The sequence below is a fragment of the Oryctolagus cuniculus genome, chromosome 14 (assembly GCF_964237555.1).
Source record: "Oryctolagus cuniculus chromosome 14, mOryCun1.1, whole genome shotgun sequence".
Classification (NCBI taxonomy): domain Eukaryota; kingdom Metazoa; phylum Chordata; class Mammalia; order Lagomorpha; family Leporidae; genus Oryctolagus; species Oryctolagus cuniculus.
Genome location: NC_091445.1, coordinates 85828236 through 85840265, shown reverse-complemented (window position 1 = coordinate 85840265; position 12030 = coordinate 85828236). Strand labels below are relative to the sequence as shown.

The following is a 12030-nucleotide window of genomic DNA, read 5'->3' as shown; positions in this document are numbered from 1 at the left end:
TTCATAGTATGACTCACTATTTTTTCATAAATTCCCTAAGCAGATATGACTACATTCTAATCTGAGTATAAAACTCATTCTAAATCTAAACATCAGTGATTTTACAAATTTGTTCAATTTACTATTTGTATGTTCCTTTTCTTTGATGCAAAAAATCAAGCTTACTGGGTTATTCTAAGATTCAAAATTCTAAATTTAAGCTTTAATAATTACGGGGAAATGACCTTCCCAGAACACTTGTTAAGTTAGAGGCAGAGGACATTTGGGTATTAACTCTGCTTTCTCCTTCTGGATAAGAAAGTGTCCTTGCTGACACAGAGTCTGGTTCAAAAACCAGGAAAGTCTGGTAATTATAAACATTCCCTTAAAAGGAATCCACAGATTGTTAGTTCAAGTTATTCTGGAATAGTGATGAAAACGGAATAGCAAACAGATTGTTGGAACTTTCAGAATAGTGAATATAGAAGGGCAGAGACAGTAAGAAATGAGTTTCCTGATGCAGGAATCCTTTCTTATATGGTATTAGCAAGTGCTTATCCCTGGTAAGGGTTTTGGTGGCAAAGAGAGACTATGTTGATATATATTGCATTTGTTTCTATTCTTTCACTCTTGCTTAACTACTGAATCTTTAGTTAATTAAATTGGAAACACAAGGCTAAAAGCACATGCATATGTTCATAGGTATGTGTATATGTTCTCCTCTCGTCAACCCATAACCCAGCCAAAACATTATACTAGGCTTACAGAAACTCTATGACACTAAGGCAAAGTAATCACTTTGATTGAATAAGAAATGAGAAATATTAAGGAATAAGTCAATTATATTATAAATACTAATTGTGGAGAATGCTCATTTTATTAGTTGAGGGGCATTACTCTTAACTAATGAGGTAAACTCCTGCTTAAGATAAATGTAAACATGAAAAAACTCAAGAAAAAAATTTAGTGTCAGTAAGTTGCTTTTTGAGAGATACTTAACTTTCTAGAAATAATACCCAAAGGATGGAAAAGATTAAAACGCCTTCCAAAAAACAAAACAAAACAAAACAAAAAACAAAAGTTTTTAACTTCAAAGTATTTTGAAAGGGATAGGGGTTTCTAGAACAGCAATGACTATTTCAGAATTTGTATTTAAAATTAACTTCAGCAGAATTACACACTAAACTACATTACAAAACTCCAAATTAGAAAGACCCTTGTGAGGTGAGGTTTCTTTTTCTTTTGATGTCAAGGAAAATATCATGGTAATTGGATTTCTTTAAGCCCAGATTTCTTTCTCACTAGCCTCATTAAGGACAAGCCATTTGCTATTGATAAAGATAACACTAATTTTAGATATTATACACAATGACTTTATTGAAATCATTTTTGGCTTCCCCTTAAAAAGACAATGATTAAAATCATCTTGTAAGTTTTAGAATTTGACACTTTAGTAGCAAAAGTAAGCAAAAGAACCACATGAAAGAGCCACATAACTTATCAGTGTATAAAAGTTCTATTTTTAAAAGTTAGCTAAAATAAAATGGACTTCTGAAGCTCTTACCATCTTTAAATCCCGGTCCCAACAAACAAAAATGTAGCTACATATGATACAGATTATACCAGTGCCATTTCCGGCCAGAGGTGCTAGAATCCCCTCCTGGAACAAGAGATACTCTGATATAACTACTTCTATGCAGAAAACAAGCTCATAAACCTTGAAAGCTGAACTCACTTCAAAAGTGCAGAGGGAGTACTCATTTTCTGAGAGTTTCTCATTTGTACCTGGAAAAGGCTAGGGATTGAATGACTTGTGAACCGCAATTACGCACACCCACAAATGGCCTACTGCAGACATGAGTATTTGTTTGTAACATTTGGTGAGCATGAAGTGGCAAGCACAAAAGCCATCCTTTTGAAACTTTTCCCGGTGTATGGAAAATCTTAGTTTCTCATTTATGTAAACCAGTCCTGTAACTCAGATAAATACAGCTCTTTGGGAATAGAAACATTACAGCAGTCTTGCTTTCCTTAGCTAAACTTAGAGCACTCAATGATGGGCACATTTTCTGGGATCCACCTTCTGCAAACAAATTGAAAAAGTACTGAAAAGTAACCAAGGCTTTACATCACAGGGTAGCAGATTTAGGAACTAAGACTGAAGAAATATTACAAACAGTACTGTTACTCTGTTGGGTGATTTAAACAATAAGATTTACTGTCTTCTTCCAGTCTAAATTTTAAACCATGGATTTTGTCAAAGATTCAAACTTACTAACATCAAATTAGGCTTGATGTGAATGGGCCACTTACTACTAACCACATACTAAAAGCAGGAAAATCATTTGCCTATTCTTTTTTCTTTTCTTTTTTTAAAGGTCACATGCCTAGGACCTTTGTAAGCATAGTATTATTAAAGGGAAAGGGAAAACTCTATGTGGTTCCAAGCATGGCAAAAACATCTTCCCAGAGGAAACTCTTGATTAACAATTGAATGAAAGTAAAAACAACAGTGAAGTGAAATCTAAAAACAGAACACATCACAGAATGCTCTAAAAAGCAACAGGCAAACAATTCTCCCTATTTGTGCCTGCCTTGAGTTCCCCTCTCTTCTCTTTCCCATCCATTGTCTCCTGGAGTCAGTCATGAACATGAGGTTACCTCAAAATCACAGCATTACCAAGGACTATGAGAAAAGTGAGGCCTCAGAAATATTTAAACTTAATTGCTAGCCATTTACTAAAGGGTCATCAAATGATATTTCTTATTTACAAATGTGATAAGAATAATATACTTTATAAAAACAGATTCATGTATTTATTTGAAAGGAGAGAGAGAGAGAGAGAGAGAGAGAGAGAGAGAGAGAGAGAAAGAACAGACAGAAAAAGATCTTCCAGCCACCGGTTCACTCCCCAGATGGCCAGAAGAGCTGGGGCTCAGGCAAGCCAAAGTCAGGAGACAGGAGACAAGAGCTCCATCCGGGTCTCCCATGTGGGTGCAGGGGCCCAAGCATCTGAGCCATCTTCCACTACTCTCCCAGGTGCATTAACAGAGAGCTGGACCAGAGGTGGAGCAGCCAGAACTTGAACTGACACCCCTATGGATGCCAGAGTTACAGATGGCAGCTTAATCCACTGTGCCTCAGGCACCAACCCCAGAATAATATACTTTCATCTAAGTAGTTTAAGTGTAATAAAGACGTATTTGAATATAATATATATATAATTGTGAAACAATGTGGGATATAATTTATAAACTAGTTTACTGTTTTGTTAACTATTCTTGGGTTAAGCAATTCAATGTCTATCTTATCAATAAAATTAAACTAACAGGTTTTAAACCCTTGTTTTGAGTCCTCATATTTCAACAGTCCCCCTAATTAAGAAAGGCTCACAAAACAACAGCTATAGAAGTAACAAATACCATGACAAGATTCAAGTCTTTTTTTCTTAGGCAAATACATAATGGCCTCATTAAAAAAATATAAAGATATCCAGTAAAACAAAAGCCACCAGGGATATCAGATCAATTTTGCTAGAGCCTATAATCCCGGGAAAGTTTAAAAGAAAAATATAAATTATTCAAAGAGACTGAATGTTCCATACAGTGAATGATAATCACAATGAAATTTAAACTGTAACAAAAACTCGACCATCAGTTTGTGGCAAACAATTGCTTCTAATAGAAATGAATCCACATTACCTATATTTAGCAAGATAACATCATAGAGAAATATACAGCTATTTTCACTGCTAATTTACATAATGGAAAATGGAAAAGTTTGCTATTTCCACATCCCAAGCCAAAGTACATAATTATTTTTGCCAAACATTCAGCAATCTACAGAGTTTGAATGCATAAGGCAACCATAGCCAGGATTACATTTGTTTTATGGACAAGAATTTAAAGGGAAGGAGAAACATCAATTTAGCCCATAATCCTCTAAAAATGTAATGTAGATAGAAATAGTCATTTGCTTTTTCAGTATCTAGTATTTCCAGTTGCAATATTTGAAGAAGTTACTATTTAAAGACATTATTAATGCATAGAGAAGAATATCTGTGGAAATATTCTATTGTTAGAAAAGCTTCTTAGTTTAAAATTACATGCCTGAAATAGTATCTTTTTATTTATCAAATTAAATGAAACTGTACATGAAAAAATTCAGAAGAAAACACACATTTTACAATGTTCTCCATTGACAATGAGGACTTTAAAGGATGCGCCTCTGTGTTATGAAGAGGGGACCTATGTAGCTTCCAGGAAGCTTCGGTTGTTTTGGAGAGGACAGCCAAGGGAACTCCCAGAGTTACGAACTCTTTTCCTGCTCTATAACTCAATCCAAGGACAATCTGTAGAAACAATTCTTGCTTCACCAAGTAAGAAGCTTGCTTTTGGAGATAGCTCAGGGGGAAGGATTAAGAGCTTAGGTGTACACAAGCCTCAAGAAACAGCCTTTGAATAGGAAACTTCTAGATCTCAGGTACAGAGTACACATGTGTCCTTGGAATTTACCAAAAAAACCCACTTTACTTGGTTTCAATCACAACAAATAGCAGAAAATACAAGAAGGACAGACACAATAATAAAGTTAAAATAAATGCCTAGAGACCTCTCCACTTTCCTTTTGAAGGTAATACTGCACTGAGCATTACCTTTTGGCTAGACAGAGAAGGGTGATTACCATCCAGTCTAACTTAGAATGAAAGGCATTTCACAGAACTCCAAAAGCCAAATGATAAACATGAGGTTAAAACAAAATATAAAATTATTCCAGATTTCTTGATAAACCTAAAAACTTACATCAAAATTTCCTTAGTTAAAAGAAAAAACATGGGGCCGACACTGCGGCATAGCGGGGGAGGCTGCCGCATGCAGTGCTGGCATCCCACACGGCTGGCTGCTCCACTTCGGATCCAGCTCTCTGTTATGGCCTGGCAAAGTAGTAGAAGATGGCCCAGGTCCTTGGGCCCCTGCACCCTCTTTCTCTCTTTCTGCCTCTGCCTCTTTGTAACCCTTTCAACTAACTAACTAAATCTTTAAAAAAATGAAAAGTTCTTTTGTGTTTTGTGATATATGGGACAGTGAGAAACTGTGACAAGACATGATATGACTTTACAGAAGAGTTTTTATAAGTTTGAATTAGCAAAGAACAAGGTCTGGGCTGGTGCTGCAGAGTAGCAGGTTAATCTGCTGTTTGTGACATTAGCATCCCATATTGGAATGCCACTTTGGTTCTCAGTTGCCATACTTCTGATCCAGCTCTCTGCTAATGTTCTTGGGAAGGCAGCAAAAGATGGCCCAACTACTTGGGCCCCTGCCATTCATGTGGGAGACCAGAATGGAGTGCCTGGTTCCTGTCTCTTTGGCCTAGCCCAGAACTGGCTACTGTAGCCATCTGGGAAGTAAACCAGTAGATGGAAGATCTCTGTCTCTCCCCTTTTACTCTCCATTTTAAATAAATAAATCTTTTAAAAATAAGAAAGAAAGAAAATGAAAGAAAAGAGAGGAAAAGAAAAGATCAGATCAGTTACATTGTTGGCTATAAAGATGACAGAAAAAAGTTTGTTCTTATTACTTGTTCCTATTTGTTCTTATTACTCTATCCTGCAAATACATGAACTCAGTAATTACTGAAAATTTTCAAAAAATAATTTTGCTTTAATTTCTTTAGAAGATAAAGTTTTAATATCTACATGATTTCTTAAAAATGAAAGGGGTATTTGGCACAGCAGTTAAGACATCTCTTGGGACACCTGCATCCCATAGCCAGAATTCAATTCCCAGATCCCTTCCTGATTCCAGCTTCCTGCTAATGGACATCCTGGGAGACAACAGGTGACGTTTCAAGTAATTGAGTCTCTGCCACCCACGTGAGAAACCTGGATTGAGTTCTTGGATCCCAGCTTCAGTGTGGCCCAGTTCCAGCTGTTGCAGACATCTGGGAAGTGAAGCAGCATATGGAAGATTTACCTCTTCTTGCCATCTCTGCCTCTCAAATAAACTTTTTTTTTTTAATTTTTATTTTTATTTTTTGACAGGCAGAGTGGACAGTGAGAGAGAGAGACAGAGAGAAAGGTCTTCCTTTGCCGTTGGTTCACCCTCCAATGGCCGCCGCGGCTGGCACGATGCGGCCGGCGCACCGCGCTGATCCCATGGCAGGAGCCAGGAGCCAGGTGCTTTTCCTGGTCTCCCATGGGGTGCAGGGCCCAAGGACTTGGGCCATCCTCCACTGCACTCCCTGGCCACAGCAGAGAGCTGGCCTGGAAGAGGGGCAACCGGGACAGAATCCGGCGCCCCAACCGGGACTAGAACGCGGTGTGCCAGCGCCGCTAGGTGGAGGATTAGCCTAGTGAGCCGCGGCGCCGGCCTTCAAATAAACTTTTTAAAAATAAAGAAAAAATATGCTTTTTATTTTTAAAAACATTTATTTATTTATTTGAAAGGCAGAATTACAGAGAAAGAGGGAGAGACAAAGAGTTATCTTCCATCTGCTGATTCACTCACCAAATGGCCACAACAGCTGGTGCTGGCCCAGGCTGAAGCTAGGAGCCTGGAACTTCATGTGGGTCTCCTAATGGGTGCAGGTGCCCAAGGACTTGGGCCATCAATCACATGGTGAGGCCTCCTAGTTTTTTTCCTTCCAAAGAAACTCCTCAGTTATTCTACATAAAGAAACAAAAATATGACTAATAGAGTTGTCAATGCAATTCAAAGTATACTCTTTGTAACCTGAAGTAATATATGTGAGATACACCAAGAATTGTCTTTGAGGTTCTTTAGAACTAAATATATGTCATCTAATTGGTCTCATTTAAGTATGAGCTGATGTGAAAGCAGTCAGATGAACGTAAAGAGAGTTTTCGAATATCCAGAATTAATGACATACATACATAAATCTGTGTATAAACTGCATAACAATAATTTGCAAAAACATAGGCTTATCATACCTGTATATCAGATACTGTTCTAAGAGTTTAAATATACATATATATACATACACACACACAGTGAACTAAAACTCATTTTCTTCATGATTTGCTTGAAATTTGAAAGAACAACTGACAAACTTTGGTTATTCTAGTCTGGAAAACAAACAAGTCAGCCTCTTACTTCAAGGAAAGACAAAATATTTGTTGACAATGATGAAATCTGAGCTTTTTAAACTCAGAATTTTAGAAAACTCAGAACCATTACCATGAAACTGACAAATGCCGGAAGATTTTTCTGGATGTCAGTGATAATATTAACAAATACAATTATATATCAACATGTGGAAAATCAGCATAACTTGTTGAATCAATACTTTCTAAATGATTCACAAATTATGCAACAAAATTGTTCATGGGTAAATGATTCATTCAAAGTGCAAATAAACCAATGGATGCCAAGATATAACAAATTATAAATAATTTGTTGATCTGGTTTTAGATTTCACATTGCATATAATTTACAAGACAATAATACTTGTTGGGCTTTGGTATAGTATCAAAAAAGAATAACAAAAATTATCTGAAAAAGGCTACTGTATACTCCTCCTGGGTTGGTTACTGTAGCCCAGCAGGTAAAGCCACCACTTGGAACACCAGCACCCCATATGAGAGGGCCTCGTTCCAGTCTGGCTACTACTCCATGCTTCTGATCTGGCATTCTTGCTAATGCACCTGGGAGGCAGTTAATGGAGGCCCAAATACCTGGGTTCCTGCCACCCACATGGGAGACCTAGATGGAGTTTCTGGCACCTGGCTTTGGTCTGGCCCAGTCCTGGCTGTTATGGGCATTTGGAGAGTGAGTCAGCAGATGGAAGATCTTTCTCCCTCTGTCCATTTCAAATAAAAAATAAATAAATCATTAAAAACTATGCCTTTTTCCTCAAAGAACATATCTGTGTGATGCCACTTTTTCTTCCTATAAGTTCATCAAAAAAGCAGGTTGAATGAAGAAGCTGACTTGTCCCAAATGGTAGAGTTAGAAACATACCAGGGGACTCCAATTTAATCCCATCAAGGTGGCATGTACCAATGTCATCTCACTAGTCCCAGTGATCAATTTCAGTTCACAATTGATCATAATGAAAGGACTAAGAGTCAAAGGGAGCACATAAACAAGTCTAGTACCTGCTAATACTAACCGATAGAATAAATAAAGGGGAGAGTGATCCAACATGGGAAGCGAGATACTCAGCAGACTCATAGAATGGCGGATGTCCTAAACAGCACTCTGGCCTCAGAATCAGCCCTAAAGCCATTCCGATCTGGCTGAAAAGCCCATGAGAGTATTTCAGGCATGGAAAGCCAAGACACTCTGGCAAAACAAAACAAAACAAAACAAAACAAAAAAAACAAAACCTAAATGAAAGATCTGTATGAGTGATATCCCAGTGGAAAGAACAGGTCTTCAAAGAAGGAGGTACCTTTCTCTGAAGGGAGGAGAGAACCTCCACTTTGACTATGACCTTGTCTAAACAAGATAAGGGTCGGAGAACTCAAGGGGCTTCCATAGCCTTGGAAACTCATGACTGGTGCATAGGGAGATTACTGATGCCATAAACAGGAGTGTCAATTTGTAAAGTCAACAACAGGAGTCACTGTGCACTTACTCCTCATGTAGGATCTCTGTCCTTAATGTGCTGTACATTGAGACTTAATGCTATAACGAGTACTCAAACAGTATATTTCACTTTGTGTTTCTATGGGGGTGCAAACTGTTGAAATTCACTTAATGTATACTAAACTGATCTGTAAAAAAAGAAGAAGAAGAAGAAATTATCAATTCCCAACTTGACTCTCACTGGGATTAAACATGACAATAGGTCTGATCTGATTTCATCATCATTTAAAAAATCATCTATTATTTTCCACTTTATGTTTCTGTGTGGGAGCAAACTGTTGAAATCTTTACTTAATGTATGCTAAACTGATCTTCTGTATATTAAGAGAATCGAAAATGAATCTTGATGTGAATGGAAGGGGAGAGGGAGTGGGAAAGGGGAGGGTTGCGGGTGGGAGGGACGGTATGGGGGGGAAGCCATTGTAATCCATAAGCCGTACTTTGGAAATTTATATTCATTAAATAAAAGTTAAAAAAAAAAAAAGAAGCAGACATGGTTATTTGGCTAGTAGTTAGAGAGACTTACAAAAAAGTAAAATAATATCCTTCTTTTCACTAAATTATTTTTATTTAAGATAGTTGTTTTTCTAAGACTATGTATTAATTATATAGTACATAATGGAATTTATTTTTTAAATATTAATAGAAATAATAATTTTTAAAAAATTCTCAGTTTTCATTTCTTATGAAATAAACATAGATAGGTATAAGCCAAATAAATAAAAGCTCTTGGGACTTCTCAATAATTTTTAATGTGTAAAGAATCCTGAATCCAAGAAGTTTGAACTACACTGCTTTCTACAGAAATGAGTGTGTATCTATATGTACATGGGGTTGCAGCCATCTGGGGAGTGAACCAGCGGATGGAGGACCTCTCTGTCTCTACCTCTGTAACTCTCTCTTTCAAATAAATAAAATAAATCTAAAAAAAGAGAGAGAGACCCTGGACTGGGGTCCTACCCCTCTACTAGATGAAGACAAAGAACAATGATAGCTGTCTTAAGAATGAGGCAGCAGGCCCTCACCAGACACAGAATCTGCTGATCTGACTCCTGGGATTTCCAGGATCTAGATGTGTGATTTTTTAAAAATTTCAGGTTTTTTTTTTTTATTTGATATGTAGAGTTATAGACAGAGAGAGAGAGAGAGAGAGAGAGACAAAGAGAAAGGTCTTCCTTTCAGTGGTTCACCCCCCAAATGGCCGCTATGGCCAGAGCTATGCCAATCTGAAGCCAGGAGCCAGGTACTTCTTTCTAATCTCCCATGCGGGTGCAGGGGCCCAAACACTTGGGCCATCCTCTACTGCCCTCCCGGGCCACAGCAGAGAGCTGGACTGGAAGAGGGGCAACCTGGACTAGAACCTGGCACTCATATGGGATGCCGGCGCTGCAGGCGGAGGATTAACCAAGTGAGCCTCGGCGCTGGTCCCTTCAGTTATTTTTAAGCCAGACTGTCTATAACATGTTGGTACAACAGTCTGAACAGGCTGAGATACTGCAAGACAATTGATACTGTTCTTCCACCTTTATATCTCTATATTTCTATTTAGATGTTGTAAACATTTGGTGTAGGAAGAAAAAGTGGGGCAGAAGATTAAACACTAGGTAACTTGGAAAACATTAGCAATGTAAATAATTCATCATGGCTATTTACAAAAAGGTATTATACATTGATGCTTTTTTTCTCAAATTAAAAATATCATTTAGTAAAGTGAATAGTATTCAGAAAGAATTACTTAAAATGAGAAACTATAGAAGAGAATATTTTTGTAATAGGTAGTATTTTTCAAAAATAGAAAAAAATATTAAAAATCATGTAATTCAAATAGCTAGGATTTACTTACTCATCACGACAAACTAATAAAATAAATATTTCCTATTTCCATTTTGAAGAACCTGAAGATCAGAGAAATTAAATAATTCTCTCAGACACACTGTTAATCTTGGTAGTTGTTATTCCAACCTGAATATTAACACCCAAGCAAAACTCTACTAGAAAAAGATATAGCATTTCTGATTCCTACAAATGAGTCCCTTTTTTTAGTCAAGCTTCAGATAGTCATGACAATGCAAAAGAGAATAACATGGGAAAATAAACTGCACACAAACACGGTATAATAGCTTATCACGTGGAATAAATTCTAGGAAAATGAGCTCCGAGGCTGAGTGAAATATGGATCAGATGGCTTCAAAGGTACCTTCCAAATCTCAAACTTAAATAATAACATCAATTCTTTGAAATTTACACAGGTTATCTAATCCATTTTCCCTTTCATATAGTACAATTTTGTATTACATGGATTGTATAAGAATCACAAATAGCAAATATGTTATTTAAAGGAATGGGGCATTCTTCTAAAAAAAAAGACCCAAAGACTTGTTACTTTTTTTTTTTTTTTTATGTTTCATTTATTTGTTCGAGAGGCAGAGTACATACAGAGAGATGGAGAGACAAAGATCTTCCATCTCCTGGTTCACTCCCTAAAGGCTGCAACAGCCAGAGCTGGGTTGATAGGAAGTCAGGAGCCAGGAGCTTCCTCCAGCTCTCCCATGTGAGTGCAGGGGTCCAAGCATCTGGGCCATTTTTCATGGCTTTCCCAAGCCATAAGCAGAGAGCTGGACTGGAACAAGAGCAGCTGGCACATGAACCAGTACCCACATGGGATTGCTTCAGGTGGAGGTTTAGCCTACTACGCCACAGTGCCAGGCCCAAGACTTGGCAATTTTTAGCTTTCCATTTTCCTTCACTATGTTTGTTTAAAAGAAAACCACATTGAAAATCCAAAAGACTATTATAACCCTAGTTAGTACCACTTTCTTAAAGATAGGGAAACTTGTTCCAAAGAAGAATACATTGATTTTTTTTTATTTCCTTTACTTTTTCTGTTCTTAGGGTGAGACAACAACATTATCCCATGTATATACAGACACATACATACATACATACATGTCCTGAAGAGAATTAACTAGGATAAGCACAGGAAAATTTATCAACTAAAAATTTATTCTTGGATAATCTAAAGGAAACTAAGATTCAAGAATTAAAACTGAAAAGCAGAAAAAATTAAAATTTGTATTATGACCTGTAGCAAGAAACAAAGTTTAAAATGTATTAATTGAGAGCCGGCGCCGTGGCTCAATAGGCTAATCCTCCACCTTGCGGCGCCGGCAAACCGGGTTCTAGTCCCGGTTGGGGCGCCGGATTCTGTCCCGGTTGCCCCTCTTCCAGGCCAGCTCTCTGCTATCGCCAGGGAGTGCAGTGGAGGATGGCCCAGGTGCTTGGGCCCTGCACCCCATGGGAGACCAGGAAAAAGCACCTGGCTCCTGGCTCCTGCCAGGATCAGCGCGGTGCACCGGCTGCAGCGGCGGCCATTGGAGGGTGAACCAGCGGCAAAAGGAAGACCTTTCTCTCTCTGTCTCTCTCTCTCACTGTCCACTCTGC

At 37.8% G+C, this 12030-nt stretch overlaps 1 protein-coding gene across 5 annotated transcripts in view; it reads right to left on the bottom strand.

Moving 5' to 3' along the window:
* CWC27 (CWC27 spliceosome associated cyclophilin) overlaps positions 1-12030 on the bottom strand; it is a 233224-nt gene that overhangs the window by 153415 nt on the left and 67779 nt on the right. Inside the window, exon 11 of one of the 5 annotated variants that reach the window (XR_011382063.1) lies at positions 1-12030. This exon is cut by the window's left edge and continues 28756 nt beyond it. The exons of the other annotated variants lie outside the window; for them this stretch is intronic. The gene's annotated coding sequence lies outside the window, so the exon portion shown is untranslated. 5 annotated transcript variants of the gene reach the window in all.